General features: G+C 35.2%; 1 long non-coding RNA gene across 1 annotated transcript in view; it reads left to right on the forward strand.

The window, feature by feature from the left end:
- Positions 1-977: 977 nt before the first annotated feature.
- The window catches only part of LOC144367009 (uncharacterized), a 64,508-nt gene continuing 46,699 nt past the window's right edge, over positions 978-18,786 (forward strand). The window contains exon 1 of the long non-coding RNA XR_013426222.1: positions 978-1,058. This is a non-coding gene — a long non-coding RNA (uncharacterized LOC144367009). The remainder of the gene's footprint in view (positions 1,059-18,786) is intronic.

Consider the following 18,786-nt stretch of genomic DNA (forward strand, 5'->3'; position numbering starts at 1 on the left):
TATATTCTAACCATATTCTTAAGCATATATTTTTTCTAATCTTTACTGATGTTTTTCTCTTGTATCTACAACTTTTAAGACTCGTCTTCCAGTGTTGATTTTTGAAATGTTACCTAGAATAATGTTCTATGTTCTTCAGGTACTCAGGTACTGAAATGCACACCTTAGATGACTTCATATTTTCTCAAATTCTTTACATTTGCCCTTTTTCTACTCTCAGGGGAAGGAATTATTCTCCCTTTAAACTCAATTCCTTCATATGAAAATACGTCTATCCTCTTTGATCTTTTTTCATTTATTGAATTTCCCTACACAACAATTGCTAAATATTAATTAAAAAATAAATCATTCAAAGTGCTGAATTTACATCTCTTTGTGCTCTGAATTTTGACATATGATATTCTATTACATAATCTCATTTTTCCTTATTGTTTTCATTTTCCTGTTATTGATGATGCTTTCCAAATATCCTGAAAACAGAAAGAAAAAAGAACACCTAGATGTGCCCTGAAGACTTTCTTTTTATTTTCTAATATATATATACACACTGAACACTATTGTTAGAATAAGTTTTAATATGTTTGAAACCTTGTCATAAAATAAGAATAATTCTGGGAATTATTGACAGTTCATAAAAAGCTTTGGTTGTTAATAAAGCAAGGCATAATAGAATCCACAGGTTATTTTTCTTTTCTGCTTCTCTGTGGACCCATTGTTCCCAGCCTTGTCAAAAAAAAAAAAAAAAGAAAGAAAGAAAGAAAAAAAAAAGACTCAGTGTTTTTGATAATCAGTTTCAACCATCTCTCCCTGCTTGCAATGGTTTGTTAAAAACATGCTTCTGGCAATCTGTAAACCCAAATACAATGCAAAGTTTTCATTATTCTTCAACAAGTTAGACTGTCTGAAAATCCAGCCAGCACAGAGGAAAGCAGAGCTATGTCTGGGGAAGAGAATGAAAGTGAAAGCCAGAGTTTAGCCAGAGGGAGACATGCAGACTCCTGGTCACTGTGATCAGCCGGGCCTGAAGCCAGACTCCTTTCTATAGCTTTCCAGTTAATGTGAGTTGATACATTCACTCTATTTGTTAAAACTACTTTTGGTTGGCTTTCCAAAGCCTGAATATAAAGTATTCTGAAAAATCAGAAAAAATAAGTAATGGGAGGAAATTTAATTGGTAGTGAGAAAAATTGAGAGTAGAAGAAACTTACAATTAAAAGACCTAAAACTGTGGGATCAGTGGAGTTAAGATCAGGTGGACTGCAGAAGAGTATCTCTTTCAAACTGTTTTGATTTTTTTTTATTAGAAACAAAGTTGTTGATTAGACTAAGGCCTATTATTATCTCTGAAGAGAGCCCCTTGGTTCAGTAATATCAGGAATCAGATATATGTGAATTCTATAATATACCTTTGGATGAACAAAGGTCTAAGCTTTGATTTCTACTGGCTTAACTAAAATAAGAAAGAGAATGGTGCAGCTTGCTTTGGCCATCAATCCATGGTGACTGAAATAAAGTTAGCTAATCACACATCACAGGAGACTGTACTGGCTGGGTCTTTTGCCCCCAGCAAGGTGGGGGAACAGGAACCCCAATTGAGAGTGCCATTGGGAAATGGGAGGACTCAATTGTCTAGTTTTGTGTGAATTTCCTGCACTACATTATCTTCCTGACCAAATCAATTACCTCCCATTCTGTTCACCCATGATGAATTAGCCTTGTGGCAAGGGGCAGACCATTCTTAGCTCATTAGCCCAGCACATTAGTTTGGAGGTGGAGGCCTGGAGGGAGGCTGTTGAATTGCAAGGCAAGATTATATATAGAAACCAAAGCCTGCAGGTGAAAGATAGGAGTACAAGGTCCAGATTAAACAACTCTAACATAACAAGATCTGTCGCAGAAGCTGAGCACTGAAACCAGATCTGGTGCCCAACTCCTTATGTTATGATAGCTGGAGGAAATAAAGTATTGCAGGACTGTAAGCTCCTCGTGACTAGGTGATAAAGATCAGGGGTGAGTCATGTGTCCCACTCCCTGAGAGAAGCCAGACTTTTTGAGTCTGATCACACCAGGAAGAATGTCAGATGTCTTACACATAGTTTCTCTTTCTTCTCTGATTGGAGTTTTGTGATGATTACCTGTTTTATCTTCATCATCATACAATCAGTGTGTTGAGGTGTTTAAAGATATGTTTAGCCATGAACTGTTGCACCTTGAGGTCATATCTGCACTTGGCTATGAAGACTCCACTCTACCCCGAAAGCCTAGTTTGCAAACAATGAAATAACTAAGCTTCAGTTAGACACTCTCTGAAGGACTTTGCTTATGAATTATTCATTTGCATATTTCTGGGTTGGGAATTTATGAAATTTTATGAATTTCAGGAAGAAATAATTATGATGGCTGGCATGTCAAATGACAGAGGTATAGAAGGCATCCACCATTTTTTTTTTCAGAGAGAGTGTTTCCACGGATCTTAGTAAGATTGCTAATCCATGTTTTGATTCTTCTAAAAACAAATATGGGGATGTGACCTATTCTGACAATTTTGTTAGAATAAAGCATTTACTATGATATTTTTGAAATGTGTGGTGCCTCCTTGAATATAGTGCCCTTGTGCAGTGTACAACATTTATTACTAGACACTCTGACACTGGGTAAGCCACCAAACAATAAGGAATCACACAAATGCTGAAATTGAGAGCATAATGTTACGAGAATACTAGTGTGGTATAATAGGGTAAGTTATATGAAAGAACTTCTAACATCCATTTTTCCAGATAACTGAGATTGCAGTGAAAAGATCTTATGACTCTCCTCAGATGTTTAGACCTAGCACTGTAAGCAGTAGTGAGCCAGTCAAGATTTTAAGATGGAAAGTCACATCATTAGAACCCTGACTTATGAAGTGCAAAGTATGAAATGGCAACAGTAGAAACTAGGGTCAATATGATAAAGAACCTGAGAGATTTCAGACAGTGTTGAGCACCCACCTGGTTTTACCAGTGTTGTTTATATCACGAGTAGTATTTATTTACCCTTAGTCCTGCCCGGGGTTTTAGTCCTCATAACAGAGGAGGTTTGGGAGAAAGACATGTTGGTCTCACATTGTGTATCTCACAGATTTTATTCAGAAAGTTGACAAAATATATAAGATAGTCTAGAAGAATACATGTATAAAATAATAAAGTTACATATATTGTAAAAAGGGGAGAGAAAAAACACTGGTTATATAGGCCTTTGTCATAGAAAAATTTGAAATAAAAAGAAAATAGTTTTATAGGAATTGTTAAGTTGGAGAATGTACCTAGGATTTTTTTTTAAATGATGTCAAGATTGTAGGCAATGAAAAAGTGCTCAGGAAGCAGAGAGACATCTGTGATGTCCACTTACCAGCTCCTGCCTTCCCACCATGGACATGGCCTTTTGGACTACAGCAGATGGAATCTACAGGTGGGATTTATGGGATTCCTCAGCTATGGGAAAACTTGAATTGATACTTCTTGATATCCCAGATTGTTTAGTGACAAACATAGGTAAAATTTTCTAGGGAATCAAAGATTTTATTACTCTAGATAGTTTTTGGATATGAGATACCTTTCTAAGGGTATTTCAAAGATAAAAAATATTCCTCCATGCCATCTAAGAAGTTTACTTGAGAAAGTTAATTTGAGAAGGAAATTAACCATATCACCTGTTTTCCATCTTACCCAGGAGAATCAATGGACCTTTGGCCCATTGCTTTAACTCTTTTCTCCCAAAGCAATTCAGAAGCATTTTTTTAATAAGTGATAAAAAAATGAGTTTTATGCTCAGTCTATTTCCTACAGTTTTGGAAGCCTACTGTAAGATATGGAAGAAGTTTGTGAAGGACCAGTTGACTTGGGAAATAAGATGGCTTTCCTGAGAGAAGTGAAATGGAAAGTTTTCCAATCCTGAGATGACTGAAGGAAAATAAGGAAGGTGGCTTTTCACTTCCTCTTTCACATACAGTCTGCATCTTGATTGACTGTGCTGTAGGTATTAGACAATTTTAGAATCAGTTTATAAATAAGTATGTCTCTCACATTTATAAAAAATGTTTTCTTTTAAACTGATGAATGCTTATCTTCCTTTTTATGAAGAAAAAATATCTACATCCCGGCCAAACATATGGTGTGCTTTAAAACTGCTAGCAAATAACGTACATAATTGGACAGCCCATTATCTTGATTATTATTATTACTTAACACGAATATAGCATTTGACTAAAACGGTGTTCACTCAAAGTAACTGACAAGCATTAATTACTTAATGTGTTCATGTTCTTTATGGATAAGTTAAATATAGTTGAGTATATATGTGAGTACGCACACACACACACACACACACACACACACACACATACACAATTTCAGGACTAATAGGGAGTTCAAGGAAATATTTGTTGCCTGCCAAATGTGTGTATCATAATGTCTGTAAAATTCCCAACAAATGTACATCAGTCCCTGTTCAGAAATATGCTTTCAGTAACAACATTTATGTTCACTTTCAGATTCAAGTGCATTTAAGAAATTCTCAGATACTTTTAGACATGTTTTAGTACAAAGGTTATTTTATTCAGGAACGTTTTTTGTTTGTTTTCAGTTAAAAGTTTGTGATAATTTCTTTCACAAAAGATAGTATGGTGGCCCTATGTCAGCATGCTTGTATCTAGAGTGGATGACTTGAATAAATAGAAAAAACACAAAAACCCTCTTCCCTTTCTGAAAATACATTTATAATAGAGACTCAGTGCTATCAGATATCCTCTGTTCTCCTCCGGGTACTGGAATCTCATGCCTGCTGATGAACAGTTAGCTCCCCACTCTGGGCTAGTGGCAACATACAGCTAACTAGTACCGCAGACAGATTTTCCTTTCAATGTGGCAGAGTGCCCAAATATGCCTGAATTTAATTGCTTTTCCCTTCAGTTGTCATATTTTCTTTAAGTCAGGTGGAAATTGGTATTCTGGGTCACTGAAGGACCCTCTAGCATGTGCAGAGTGAAAATAATGATGGTTGGTGGTTAATCATTTCTCGCTCATTAGAATCTCTATAGAGAAAGGTGAGAATGAAAGTCTCCCTTTAATTTCAAACCCCACAACATTCCCCTCACCCATCTAAGACATTCTGACTGAACATATCACGTGGGCCAGTCCATGTCACATATATATTCATGACACTGTGAATTATTTTTATCTCTCAACTAATCAACATTTCAGTTTATAAAAAGTAAATAGAAAATACAAAATTTCTCTCCTGAGTCTCATCTATTAGACAAATCAGAACTAGATAGGCAATAAATACTATAACTGCCAGAATGTTAGGAAGTAAAAATTATGGTAGAAGAGTAAATCAGAGTAGCATGACCCATCCCCTGGGAGAAACTTCTAGAATATGGAGAGAAGAGGCTTGGACAGGGATTAAGATATCCCATAAGCCATATCAATCAACTGTTTTACTGTTGTGTTTCTTTAAGTCACTTTTGCTTTGTAGTGAATTCTTTTTAATTAAATCCTATTTATAATTGAAAAACAAATTCTTTCTTCTGAAAATCTCACAAAAGACGGGTTTTCTACCTAGATAATACACATATATGCACAAAAATAGAACATTTTAAGGATTTACGTATAATACCCATCCAAAGACTTCATGTGTGGTTTATAATATGTTAAAATCTCTCTATTTGATAAAATGCAAGGAAATGAAAAGTTCAATTTTTATATAATAATAAGCTCGAGACAGGAGAGTTATTAGGTTAATAGCAAGTCATATTGTCAACAACCTTAAATTTTTAGAGTAAGGATTTTTCTATAATTTTCATAAATTTTGAAAATACACAAATGTACAAAATACATCTTAACAGAAAATAGGACTGATTTTTAAGAAAAATTGACTGCTAACAGTATAAAAGCACCAAGGAGAAAAATACTACAGTTGAAAAGAAAAAAGTTTGAAAACATTTGACAAGTTGTTTGTGTAAATAATTCTGTTCAGAGGTGGTGAATCATAGGGACTATTAATTCCAAGTCAGTGGAAAAACTGGCAGAAATATCTCCTCTATAGGAGTTCTTATGAAAATTCCATAATATTCATCAATGTAATTCTTAATTTTGTATTCTAAATTTCAACAAGTTAACTTTATTAAGTCATGATTATAGCAATTTGGTTCAGTTACTATTGTATATGTGTGAGCATTATATCTCTAAGTCAAGGATATCTATACTTATGTTCTTTTATAAAATAATTGTTAAGATAATTTTCCACCTTCTTAAATTATTCTGAGGTGAAATCAGTTAGTGTTATTGGATGGTTTACTGATGAGGAAACTTGATGAGGATTAGTAGTCTTACTTGTACAGAAAGAGAACATTACTGCAGGATGATACCTGAAACACACCACTTAGATTGTCATTGCCAGGTTTTGTAATTCAGCTGATTCTCTAAACCCAGATAGGAAAGAGATATACCTGTCTTTTTAGATGTAGTTTTCTCAGTGTCTAATACCGAAGACATACTTATTTGTGGAGTGTATACATGCTCATTCTAAAGTTATTTATTTTCGTGTTATTGAACATTTTGTACAATATACTTAGTTTAGTTAATATAAGTTCTGTGAACAAATATGATTGGCTAAGACAAAAGTATAATGGTTTTGTATAGAATTGAACATGTTATAGTTGAAATTTCTTTAGTGACTCTTTAAAGAGAATATTCATACACATACCATGTACAAGTGTTTATTTTCTGAGAACATACTCCTGTTCAGTCAAATAAATTATTCCAGTCAGCCAATAGATGAGGCAACTTTTATCACTCTTGAATTTTCTGCACAACTATAAAGAAAGAGTAACACATAGCTAGGAAGTCTGGAAGAAAATTTACAAATCCATATCTGTTCTTCCATATTTTTCTTCTATTATTCAATGAAAAAAAATAGTTTGATGGTAAATTTATAAGATTAATACTTAAAATAGCAACTTATTATAAAGTAAGTTAAGTCTTCCAGATAATTTAAAACATGGACTGTAGTTTGAATTTTTAAAGTAATCTATCTCTAAATTGGACTATTAAAACCAGTACAATTGTTTTCTTGTAAGAAGAACCTGCATCAGGAACCAGGGTAATTTCTTATAATTTTGGACTTGCAGGATTTGATTTGCAAATAACCTTTCAGAAATTCTGATCAGAAGTTATTATAGATATTTCTGATTAGTAAAATTAATTAATAAGTACAATTTGTTTAATAGAAACATTTTCTTTTGAATGTGACTCACAGGGAGCAGAGGTCTCTGTCTTTCTGGTGGCAAAAATATTGAGGCCCAATGAACTCCATTTGACTATAGGAATTGGTAGTTTTTTTGATAGGAAATGCTCTGAGGTAATTAATTTGCTTTTCCTTCAAGGTTTTAAAATATTCAGCTTGATCTTTTGTCCACCTGATTAACCAGTTAATTAAATTTTTATGTAAGTCTCCTGACCTAGTTAATTTGCCAGGAGCATACATTAATGGAGAGTAGCAGATGAGGTTCTTCCTGACCCGTCTGTACAAATCGTTGCCCCTCATCTACTTCCACCAGAAGGAGCTCCTGCCTTTATTAACATATGGGCCCTGGTGGAAACACACAAGCAAAAAATAAACACTAAAGCAGAGAGGTTTTGAGAATCTGTAAAGTTTCACAGCAGAAGGAAAGTCAGTGAGTGAAGAAGGAAGATGTGAGAAACCAACCTGAAAGGGTGGCTTTGAAGAAGAGAATGAATAAGTGAATATGCAACTAGTTTGTGGGCTGCAACATCTTACTTTCTAGGCATTTTCATTTATTCAAAGCCTCCTACAGCTTTTACTTAAAATTACAATGCTATTGTAAAGTCATTGATTTTTAAGACTTTAAAAGTTTCATCATTTTTGTTACGGTTGCATTATTTTTTGGTGCTGTGTTCTGAACCTGGGGGCACATTACCACTAAGCTATACCCCCAGTCTTTTTTATTTCTTATTTTGGGACAAAGTCTCACTGAGTTGCTCAGACTGGCCTCAAACTTGTGATCTTCCTAATTCACCCTTTCAAATTGCTGGAATTATAGAAGTGCACCACCACTCCAAGCTTGACAGGCCTGTATTTCAGATGCATGATATATATGTGATTTAGGAGGCTGAACTTGGAGGTGGACAACTGTTTATTAGAGCAGGTGAGTCACTTGGACGCCTGAGAAAATGGGCAAAGGGGTTAGGACAGAGGCATCAAAAAAACAAACAAAAAAAAAAACCTGAAAATTGCTCTTAGTGTTAGGCCACCTTTAGGAACAGACAATGCATTTCCTCTTAACCCTGTCCTTCGTCTCCTCTTTTCCCTCTTACCTGCCTCTGCTTTTCCTTTCTTCCTCTTGATCTGAAGATTGAAATTTTTATTTCCCAGGCTACAAATTCAGGTTCAAATTATTTATTCTGTTCTTCCACGAGGACACCATTAAATATAGTTCAAAGACCTCAGACCTAATCATAATAGTTTCTGAGGGGAAGTGTTGGTTAGTTAGAAACTTTTTCTTTTTAACAACAACAAAATTCCCAAGTTGGGGCTGCGTGTGTTTCACATACCTGTGAACTACCTATCCGCTTTCCCTTTTTTATCTCATTAAAATAAAAATCAAGGAATTCAAGTAAATTCCTTTCACTTATTACCCCAATTGATCGTTGTATTCTCAAATATCTGTGAAGAAAATTAATGAGCTTTTGCAAAGTTCTGAAACTGTGCATATCCTTGGAAACTAATGTTGTATTTAGCCTCAGGCATGATGGATTGATCTAGTGCACTGCTACACTTCGTGGCTTCAGAAAAATGATTTATAAGAAGAAAAGCAGGCATCATTTTGTTTATGATTTATGGGTTTTGATCTTTAATCTTGAATTTTTATATCATTAGTCCTGAGAAAGGGATATTATAAGACAGGTGCAATGAGACTTCAAATATCTTCATATGTATAAATCAGTTTAGTATCCCTATATTGCTTGTGGTTTTTATGATGGAGCACATAATCACAATGAGCACATAATTTTTAACCCTCGCATAATTTTTCAAAACTGTATCTTTGCCAAATTGCATAACCATATGCATATTCATGCATATATCCATAAATATATATGTGTGCAGGTGAAAAACACAATTTAAGTTTAAGTAAAGATTACATGAGAGAAATAGTTTGCTTGAAAGAATTTAATAATTAAATACAAATATTTCATGTGGAAAATGAATTCCTTTTTAATATGTGAGGTCACCTATACTTTACAAAATAGAAAGATTTTCAAAGATTTATTGACCCAAGTTCAAGAGAATTGCCTTTCTTCTTCTTGCCAGGCCCCAAACAAATGAATAGGTTATTTTTTATATACGAGTGAGTAAAAGGCCCAGTACTCTATAGAGACATCAGTCAGGCAGATTTTTCAAAAAAGACCTTTTTTTTTTTCCTACTCAAGATAACGTTAAAAAATTATTCTACATTACCTGTGCTGTTTTCTTTTCTTGCTATTTTTTTAATCCTTCATCCAGTGTTCTTTCTCCTTGAACAGTTTCAAAGGTTTAAGCTAAGCTTGAAGTTTCATTTTAGAAGGCAAAATATAGCTAATCTTCCATCCAGGCCCATGAAAATCTCTTGGTCACTGCTTTTATTATTTTATTTTATGTTGTTGAGGTAACTGAGCTTCTTATCTATAGCTCATATGATGGAGAATTGTTAGGAGTTCAGTCAAAAAGGCAGAACCAGTAGGAGGTAGATATTATGCGATTCATTACAAGTAAGCATCTTAATCATTTGTGGGAGTTGGCTAGGAATGTTCAGAGTCCAGAGGGCAGGCTAGACCACCTGGGCATGATCTACCATTATCACCAAATGCACTATTATTTGATCTTTAATTTTGAACATGAGGAAATAGCCTTTTAACAAAGAAAACAAACATTTTGCTGAAGTAGTTCAATTGAAGATATTCTGGGGGAGAATTAGTATTAATTAGTTTTATAATTAGGCATCTTCATCTCAGGTTTGGCATCATTATACATTAAAATGCTTCTCTTAAAGCCACTTGAAAAAAGAGTTAGTTTAAATAAGATTCCAGTAAAAATTTTAAAAAAGGGAAACATAAATATGAAGATAAATTCTCATCATTTTAATCAGAGCACAAATAGAGTCAAAACAATAAATTTCTTCAGAAAGTGAGAATTTTCTGAAGAACCCCACAACACTTCTTTCCTGATTTTCACCCCATATCTGGTCCCTTTTGTTTGTGACATGCTTCTTGCACTAATTAGCTCTGTTGTTTGTTTGTAAATATCTCTAAAGTAAGCTAAAATAAACTGTAAAGCAATTTGATCTTTAAAATTTTTCTTTCTAAAGTCACACAGAGTGTCTAACCCAAGCCCAATAATTCAAGATTTTACATTAGTCTCCTGTTTAGGATAATTGAGTCTTACTGACTTTTCCTGTGTTATTTCATAGCAAAGTGAGAGCTTATGTGTACCTAATAACTGCTTAGTAAATATTTGTTGATTGATGACAGAGGCTGGTTAGAAGGGTTTTAATGAATCATTAGTACCTTCAATTAATAAATCATGACAACGATATGAATGTTGGCTCAGTTCTTCTTCTAAGACTCTGCTTGCACAGACACCAATCTTCCATGGGTGGCTATGAGTTCATTGCTTTATATAGATAATTAAATATAATATTTTTAAACACAGACAATAAAACTCTTCCAGTTAATATTCAAAATTTATGTCTAGATGCATCTTCTCATGCACACACAAATATTACTTTGATTTGGGAAAAAATGAACTATTAACTGCTTTCCCTCTCCCATGACACATCAAACTATAATTAATTTTTACCTATTGAGCACTCCTTCTCCTATAACCAGAGCACACCATTCAGCACAACAGAGAGAGGTATCACAGAGGAGCTTTTCTGTAGTGGGAACGGATTGTTTCCTAATTTGCCAGTAATTTTGCTTCTTTAGCATTCTTGGTGCCTTCACCAGTATAAAATATTAAAAAAAAAAAGCCAAAGCAGAGAAAACAAAAATTTTTTGGTAATACTTTCATTTATTATTTTCACTTTCCTTGAAGTGGAGTAAGTTCATTTTTTACTTTAAAAATTTGGCAATGATTTTCTCATAGTCTCATAATCTCATTTCACTTCTTGCTGGTGAGTGAGATGACCATTTTGTGGGTAAATATCTCTGTGAACCTCCAAATAATGTTTGAACATTTTCCTGAGGTTGGGCTCAGAGAGCTTCTGGGATTTCCTAAGGTGGAGAGAGAGATCCACTGCTGGGTGATCACAGACCTGCCCTCTTTTCTTGGTAGCTACTTTTGACAAGTACAGAAAACTGAACACCTGAGGACATTGAGCCAGAGCCATGGGGTAGTAAAGCCAAACCCCATTACTGATTAATTATATTTATTTAGTTATTTTTTTCATACTTCATGACAGAGTTAAGAAAAGTATAGTGTTTTGGCAATTGTAGCCTTTTGAGTCAGGCAGACATTACACATGTAATTGTAATTAAAAGCAGTAAAAGGGGATACTGAGGCAGCATGAAAAATGGAAAAATGAAATGGGAAGAGCAGAGAATCTAGTTTTCAATCTTCAGGAACTCCAGGGCTTCAGGTCTGGGGATGTGGTGCAGTGATGAAGTGCTAGTTTAGCATGCAGGGGACCCCGGCTTTGATCTCTAGCAGGACTGCAACAAAAACAAGCATTCCAAAAACATTCAGTGTTTAGAGTAAGAGGAATTGGCAAAAGAGGCTAAGAGAGCAGCAATAAAATTGCAGGAAAACAAGGAAAAATTGCATGTCATGGGAAAAAGAATAAGAGAGGGCTTTGTTTTGAAAAGAAGAAAGCAGGCAACCGAGCCAAATACATGTGTAATGTCTGACCAGAAAGATCAAGGAAAATAAATATGTGGCCACTGCATCATTTTCTAAGCTACTGCACCCCATTATTCTCAGTGCTAATGTGCTGCCATCGATTGATTTTTGAGTTTGGTGCTCCCTACATTGATAGCACTTTGTCTCCAACTGTTGTCGGTGACTTGAGCACTACAAGAACAGTGATGTTATTAGATTGAAACACATATCGATAGGAACAATAGTCTCACTTGCTGTTGAGTGTTCAGAGCTGTCTCTTCCCTCGAGGAAGATCCTTGACCTCTGGATGCAGGAACTAGTGGACTAATCCTACAGCATGCCATTCTTCAGACACACATCTGAAAGCTGTTCCCTTCAATTTTCAAAAATTCTCAGCCAGGCATGGGGCTACATGACTGTAATCCCAGCTACTTGGGAGGCTGTAGCAAGAGGAACACCATGAGACCAGCCTGAGCAATTTAGCAAGATCTTGTTGTAAAATAAACGAATAAAAATGGCTGGTTATGTAGCTTCATAGTGGCGCACCCCATGGATTCAATCCTGGGTACCACACAAAAAAAAATTTAAAAAGTTCTCATGGTGGTGACCTGATGCTGTGATATTGGGCATTTCCCTCTTTCTTGTTCATTCACTGTAGCTTCCTGAAATCATCTTCAAAAGAAACTTTGTGTACTTGTTTTTGGTTCTGCTTTCAGGGAACCCAAATTAATGTGGATTGGTAGTTGAAAGGAGATTTTGATTTGTAAGAGTTTTGTTCATTTGATTGTTTTGAGTTGGGGGAATTATAAAAATGTAATGTCTAACCAGAAAGATGCAGAAGTGAAGGAGAAGAGTGAATGCAAATGAGAGAAAAGGGGTCCTTAACAGAGGTTGACAACTCAGGGAGAAAGTGATAGAATTCACCAACAATATACAATTACCTTAGATGGGCACACTCAGTGATACAAACAGGGAGAAAAAAAAATAGGTGCTATTTTGTAGATTTTATGGTGGGAAAAGCAGGGACTTTCTTTTGATGGTTTCCAAATTTTCCACTCATTTAGTCAATGTGCACTTACTGAGTGATCTCTGGGCTAAACACGTAACCTATAGAACAAGACAGTCCCCACTCTCTTGGGAAAATGTACCCTTTTCAGGGAAAAGTTTGTGGGTGCAGGGTCCACGCTGATTATGTGTAAATTTTACCAACAACAAATGTTACCACATCACATAGCCTGGAAAATAATCTGGACTGATAAATGGATTAGAATTTACAAGAGGAAACAATGTAGAAGTTGAGATCTGTAGAACTGGAAGATGTTGTGAGTTGAAGGATAAATGGGTGCTGGCTTTCAAGGAGAGGGAAAGAATATAAGGGCAGAGATGAGAGTGTTTCTAAAGACTAGAAAATGATCAATGTGCCTGGGTCATAGGGAATGAGGTACAGTGTCCTCCAAGCTGCAGAAATGGGGAGCTGCCAAGTGGAGCAGAATCCAATTTGCCATGCTAAGAACTTTGGATTTTATTCAAAAGGCACTAGGAAAGTGCAGGGAATGTTTAAGTGAGGAAATGATATGATTACAATTTGTAATTGTTAAAGGTTACTCTGTGATAGTTTTGGTAGTAGAGAATAGATAGAGGATAGATTTTCAAGCAGTCAGACTAGTTGATACCATGCTTTCTAGTTTTTCCCCCCTTCATTATTCATGTAATTTATTACTTATTACAAAGTAATTCACATGTAGCTAAAACAAAATCACCATGAAAAGTACTTAACGATCTATGCAACTTTTCCATCTTCTTTGTTATTCTGTTTCATAATTTTCTGTTTGTTATTATTTTTTTAAGATTTTATTTTTAAAATGCTGGTCCACAAAATTGATGTGATGACCTATCGTGAAGATTAGGAGATGGTTTTAGTCATGAACATAAAAGATATCTTTGGTCTCAGCTAAATTATAGCTAGGGCAGATGCAGATAAGTGGTCAGACTCAAGTATTTGTGAGAGAGAATCAATGAGGCTTGGTGTGAAGTGGTTTGGGAGAATGAGAGAGAGGCACCAAAAATAACTTGCAGATTTGTTGCTTAAGCAGCTGAGTGGATGACTGTGCAATTTGGCACGTTAAGGGGCATCAGAGGGGCCTACATGAAGGAAACCAATGATATTTCAGTTGTCACACTGGGTGTTAGAGGTGCTTATAAGGTATCTTGGTACACATGATGAGTGGGCAGTTACATACATGCATAAGAGGCTATGGAGAACTAAGTCAGGGATATAAGTTTGAAAATTTCCAGCTTTATTATATATTGAAGTCATAGAGATAGGCTTCATAATCTAAGAAAATAGTATACTCTGAGACAAGTGTCTAGGACTGACCATTTAATTTTTGCACATGTGAAGCTTATTTACTTAAATTGTAGCATAACTATTTTTTTTCTAAGCTCTTTTGTATTGTTTACAAGATAATTTTACTTATTGTAATACTTGGAATACAAATATACTATAACACATTCAAACTTTCCTCTTAACATTTAGATTTTGTCTACATTATTTTTACCATTATTCTAATAATGTTGGAATAGGAACTAGATTCATATAATTCAAAATCTTAAAAGGCATGTAAAGCAAAACTTGAAAGACTTTTTCCCTCTCAGATACCAACCATGACCTAGATGCTATCTAAATCCATCTCTAGTCTCAGCCATCACCAGTGGACAAGGGTGTTGGCAACATCCCTCACTTCCATTCTCCTTCCACCATGCAGCCCAGACTTTCCTGCATCTGTGCCCTAGACTGCCTTCTAGTGCTGATCTTTACTTGATTTTCCCCTAAACTAAAGCTTTGGCTGTTGCACTCATTGCATAGGTAATATTGGTAAAGAGGAGACTTGGTTTCAGCTCTTAAATTAGCATCACCCTTTCTATCAGTGTTGTGATAGTTGTTGGTCCTGCTTTATCAAAGTTCACATAACTGGAGTATGCATGTAACTTCATTCATTTTAGGCACAAAGGGGATGCTATTGATAATTAACTGAGAAAACAGAATAAACTACATGAGATGACTGGTCATCTTCATTATAGCAGAGAGCTTTCTGTTCACCAGCATTAAGTTTATTTTCTTGATTGTGAACTACTTCTTTCTTAAAGACTTTGGAAAAATTTCACCTTAGCAAATGGAAAGGAAGGAAATAGGGTGCTGTTGGTGCTAAATGCACCCAATCCAGCCTGTGACACTTACAAGGCTTAAGCACCTATGGCATACCTAGAGTGATTGATTGGAAATTAGTATTTGTATTCATATGCCAGAGTCTTAATTATGGTTTTGTGGTTTGTTGTTGGTATAGGAAAAACTAGAAAAGTCCAAGTGCTTATGATCAACTTCTAGTTTTACCTTTTATGTCAAGGAAAGTTGACACTCTAGAAGTGTGGTGAAAGAGGCTTTGGCTGTGGATTATACTTGTCCTTTTTATTATTTATCTTTACATTTAAATATAAGAGATCAAAGATGTTTGATTGGGGGAATTCGATTTGATTATTCTTCTATAATGCATAAAAGGTAGCAAAAGTTAAATTAGCATAAGGAATCCAAAGCAATGTCTTCTAAGGAGAGTATACTTAAAATTTTTAATTATTTCAGTGTAAATCATATTCTCACATAATTCACAGAAAACATGGAAACATTATTTTTGAGGCTCTGTCAGATTTGCTAGACATCAGAAAGTTGTTGCTTGGAAGACATTGATCAGCTAAATCCAAATATTTTAAGTATCTGAAAAGTTAAATTGGAAACTGAAAACCCGGGCTGTCCTATGCTTCTTAAGGATACCGAGCACTGGATCCTTTAATGCAGAATTATTTCACACAGCTCTCTTGAGGTCTCAGCATTAGGCAGTCTACCACGTCTAAATGTTATAATCAATCCATAGATGAACTCCTAAAGAAAACGAATGTTCCCAAATTCCATAAAGATTGACGATGGCCCTGAAAGGATGGCATATATTTTGTGACAGAGCAAGATTTCTTATCTGTCCTGGGAGCCATTGACTGCAGACACATTGCTATTCAAGTAGTGGTAGTTAATGATTTAATCTTTATTAATAGGAGAAAAGATTCCATTTGTTTAATATGCAGGTTATTTGTGATGCTAAATGCAATGTAATTGATGTAATTTAAAAGTTCCAGGGATAATGTCATGATTAATTCATCTGTAAACAATCTGGCATCTTTCATTTTATTGAGGCAGGCAAAATTTTTAACTAGATGAAATGTGGGTAAGAACATTTATGACAACAATTATCATTTAAAAATATAATGCAGTATGAAAGATGAATGTCCTACAGGGCATTCTGCATTTGCTGTAAGGTCTTAAGAGCTGTAATTTGGAATGATTCATCGTCTCTGTATGAAAGAAACACGAGGACAGCATAACTAGCTTTGTGTCTTTGGGCTGAATAAGCCTTTAGAATTTCACAAAGGAGGTTACTGAGTGTATTTCAAGGGTCAATTTCTTGAGAGTTTTGCTGTCTCTGTGCAACTGTTCTCTCATTGAATCATTTGTTCATCCATTCAATAAATATCAAGGAGTACATTTTAAAGGACAAGCACTTTGGAAGGGACTGGGGATGTGTATACACATGTTGTTTCTGCCATCAAAGTAGAACTAAAATATTAAAGAAGATAGTTGAAGTCAGACATAAGTAATATACCAAGGTGTATATAAAATGGATACTATGGGAATTATGAGAGGGGATTTTTGAGTCAGGTGCTAAATTTAGGATCTAAGGATTAGAGTTTGAAAATATTATTTTATAATATGTCCTAGTAATTTAATTTTAATAAATGGAGGTGAACTCACTGGCCACCTATTTTCTAAAAATGTATTATTGAGTATCCTTTCATAGAAATATGCTGCATGTGAGGTCAATAAAACTAACGTTTTCTTTAAATGAGGCTTAAACTCTTCATATCCAGGTCTGCCTATACAACCAGTGGGTCCAGTGAATGGTGGAAGGCCTAATTTCAGGAAGAAGTATGATAGAGTAATATATCCCAGAGAAAGCCAAACAGATGGGCTTTTTATTCTTTGTGTGTGTGTGTGGGGGGGTGTGAGTTAGGAGATATTTATTTCATGAAATAATTTTTTATGTTCTTTACAGATAATATGGAAGTTATTGTTACATATGAGTAAATAGAAACACAGAAAGAGTAAGTAAATTGCCCAGGGATGCATAGGTGTAATAAGAAGAGCCAGGATTTAAATTAGGTGGTGAGGCTTCAAGAGACCCTGCTTTTCTATGATGTCCTTGTATTCTATTGCAGCCTCTTGGATTTATCAGTAGTTAACTCGAGATATCATTTGGGATCTCTTGGATTCACTCTTGCTTAGTAATAACAAATAAATCATTTAATTTGAAACTTGAGAAACTCAAGTTTGAGTTGAATTATGAAACTCCAAACTTATTATTCTGTAATGAGTTCCTCTACCAATTTATCTATAATGTTAAAATTAATATACAGGTGCAATGATAGTGATATTTATTCATCTAAAGATACTGTGAGTTTCTAAAGTGTAAGAAATCCAGAACTGGAAGAGAATGCAAACATTTTGAAATGGGCATTTAGAAAAATGAAACAATGCAGTGGAGATTCAATTAGAGACTAGTAAAAGGCATGCTAATCACCTAAAAATCTGACTGAGTCTGAATAGCAGGTACTGGCAGTAGACCAACTGGCATGACTTTATGTCTTGACTTTCACTAGCATAAACAGAACGCGAGTGTCTGTGTGTCTGGGAGCCAGGGGATGGGAAGCTAATGATCCCATCTACTCAGGGTTACTGAAGGGAAAGGCACTAAGGCAGATGGATAAGGGAGTAATTGGAATTTTAGGAATATATATTTACATAGTTTTGTACAGTTCAGTAATAATCCAGATAAATTGCCTGGGCCAGATGGTTGGTTTATCTAGCCATGCGGTGTGCCTTTTTGTATGCAAATGAAATGTCTACATATCAAGAGAGCTTTGGGAAGAATCCAAAATGAAACAGCCAATTCGACCTAAAAGGTGATAAATTTAGGGCCCAGAGAGGAAATATTGGAGGTTGACAATATTGTTTCCTAATATGTCCTAGTGATTTAATTTTAATAAATGGATGTGAACTCACTGGAAACCTAATTGTTCTCTAATGGCTGTATTGTTGAGTAGTCTTTTGCTTAAGTATGCTGCAGAGGAGAGCAGGCCAATATAACTGAGTTTTCTTCAATTTTTTGTTTATTCAAACCATTTCCATTTTAATTTCTCAAAAATTCATTCATTGTGTTAAGGAGGCCTTTAGTGATTAAGACATAGTAAATTGTAGTAAATTCATAGTAAAATCAACAGTCCCAGGGAAATGCCAGTCTGAACTAAGATGATGAAGCAAGTACAGCTGGCCACCAGATTGGGAAGGGGTCTACAAAGTCATGATTGAACTGATGCCCAACTCAACACATGTAGATGGCACTCAAATACTACCCTTGATTAGGGAAAATGTGGCAGTGAGTCATCTAGGATGAGGAACTAGAGCAAAATTTGAAAGAAGGAAAAATTCTAGATGCAACAGGAGGCTAGAGTACTGGAGCAAAAGTCCCAAAAGTGAGACCATGTGGCTGGCCTAGGAGGCCACATTAGATGGTGCAGTGGGTTAAGTTGTCCGATCTAGCTGGTAAACTCTTTCATGTCCTTCCTTCTGCTAATAATTTCTGAACCCTATTCGAAGAGGGAAGCATGTGATCCAAGCCCAGAAAACTGATATTATTCCACCTGCCTGACAACAATGATTGGTCCAAGGAATAAGCATGTGACCCAAAGAGGGCCAATTAGATTGTTCCCTTG

The sequence above is a fragment of the Ictidomys tridecemlineatus genome, chromosome 10 (assembly GCF_052094955.1).
Source record: "Ictidomys tridecemlineatus isolate mIctTri1 chromosome 10, mIctTri1.hap1, whole genome shotgun sequence".
In the NCBI taxonomy this organism is placed as follows: Eukaryota; Metazoa; Chordata; class Mammalia; order Rodentia; family Sciuridae; genus Ictidomys; species Ictidomys tridecemlineatus.